Raw genomic sequence first — 2420 nt, 5'->3', positions numbered from 1 at the left:
GTGTGTGTGTGTGTGTGTGCGTGTGCAGATATACTCCTATGTTCACATGCACACACCCATATATTTGGTGCCTTGACAGGAAAGCAGCTCACTCTTGCAAAATGGCAGTAACAAGTTTTCCAGACTTCACATTCTTATGGCTTTCCCTCTTCTAGCTTGAATTATAGTTGTAGATATATTTTTTTCTATTCATTTTATTCCCCATCCCCAAGAAAAACCACACATGCACCACATACACAATTCACACAAACACAAACACGCTGTTAGAGCAGAAACATTTTTATCGCCCCTTCAAGGTTCTGTTGGCTGATCTAAGAATTAAGTTGGCATGAGACAGATTAACAGGAGAAAACCAAATTTAATTACATACACACAAGGTCCATAAGAATATGAGGCCCACAGGTGGTCAGACAATTGAGACTCATATGCCATCCAGAGCTAAGGAGAAGGGGGCAGGGAGTTAGGACTTCAAAGGAAAGGAAGGCAATTCACAGGAAGATGAAAAAGAGTAAATGTTTGGTTAAAAAAAGAAGAAGAAGAAGAAGAAGAAGTTGTTGCTGGGCTCTACAGAATCAATGGAACATAGGGAGGAATTTCAACAGACTTGTTAGGTTCCTCCCTGTCTCGCTCTTCCTGTTCATACTACAGTGTAGTCATTTATGGCCATAGCTCCCTTCCTGGAGTAGATCCTCCATGTAAATTCTTTTAGGCATTTAGGGGTGGGTCATGGGGTCTTCTGTTCCTTAAAATTATTCAGCCTAAAATAATTCACATGTCAAAGAGACATATTTTGGGGTGGCCATTTTGCTCCCCTACAACACCCACACACATGACCAAAATCTTTGTGGAGGGGGACCTGAGATTAAATAGTAGTTAGTATATACAATGCCTTCCCTAAATGCTTTCTCTCTCTCTCTCTCTTTCCCTTACTTTCTTCCTTCCTCCTTTTTAAAAAAACTTTCCTTCTGAGACTCATTTCTCCACTCAGTGATGCCCAGAGAGAAGAAGTAAGACAGGCATGGGGGAGGGGACAGCGAGGCAAGCAGATTTCCTTGGCAGGATTAGAGTGGTTCGTGTCAGCGAGCAATGAGCCAAAAAACTGCTGAGATGGGGTCCAGGGTGTGTTGGAGAAGAGCCTGGAGGCAGATAGCTTGGATTCAATGAGACAGGCCATTTGGATCTCCAGTAGTTTCCCCAGCAGGGAACACCAACATTCCAGAGAAGACTGTAAGAAAGGCCCAGAGCCAAGGTGCAGGGTCAACCTGGGAGCCTGTCCTCACCTTCAGAGCACCAGGAAACCCAGGACTGGCACACAGTTCTTCTTCTTCTGTGGGGTCGAGTGGGCTATTTTTTTCTCACCTTTCCCAATATACTGCCTTCATGTAAAACTGTTCAGATTCAAATGCCTCCAGCTTCGGCCATTATGTAAGTGAGGCAGGCCAAGTGTGATGAAACACAGAGCGACAGGATCTGTGGCCCCCGGGAAATGTTTGTTCCCTGAAGTGGCCCGGCACGCTCTCATGCCAGCGCTTTTGCCCAGCAGGTATGAGGCTCAGGGTTGCAGGTCTTCTCATTTTTCCAGGGAAGCTGAAAATCCAGAGAAGCTTGGAGTTTTCAGTGCGTGTGAGTATGTGTACCTGTGTGTGTGTGTGTGTGTGTGTGTGTGTGTGTGTGTGTATGTGAGAGAGAGAGGGAGATCTCAATTTTTTTTAATGTTGGCTCAATTAAAACAAACAAACAAACAAAAAAACATAACATGGTGTAAACCAAATATAACATGTTTGCTGACTGGATTTAATCTATGGGCCATTGGTTTGGGAATCTCTGAAATAAAACCATGTAAGTCTGCCTCCTTCCTTCCCTTATGACTGGTAAGAAATATTGTGTCTCTTGTAAAAAGACAAATATGTAGTTCCTGTTGTGTGCACAGCATACTGTGAGATACCATGAGAAATATTAAGCTGTTCTCTGCCTTCTAGGAGCTTAAAATACTGTTGAGGCAAAAAGATATTCACTCAGCTAAGTCAGGTAATAGTGCTATGCAGAGTTCTGATATCAAGGTCTATATTGGTGAGATAAGATATAACAAAGTCACCTTAAAAAGAAAGAATGGTTTCTAGATCTATATCACAACTTGCCTATAGTAAAACCAGCGTGTGAATGTATCTAGCACATTGTTCACTTTCATATTCCCAGCACTTGGCACTTAGTAAACGACATTCAACAAATATTTCTTGAATAAAAGGATAAAATTAATGAGTCATAGAAGGGGAAAAATCAGTCTTGTGACCTGAAAGAAATGGGGGGAAAGGGAAGCAAATATTTTTACCATTGATGACAATATCCAGTGGAGAGACATTGACTTTGGGGGCCAGAGCATGTGGTCGCTAAGGTCCCCATTCCTGTTGGGAAGAAGGGGT

Source organism: Martes martes, assembly GCF_963455335.1.
Source record: "Martes martes genome assembly, chromosome: 1".
NCBI lineage: Eukaryota > Metazoa > Chordata > Mammalia > Carnivora > Mustelidae > Martes > Martes martes.
Note: the sequence above shows the minus strand (reverse complement) of the source record.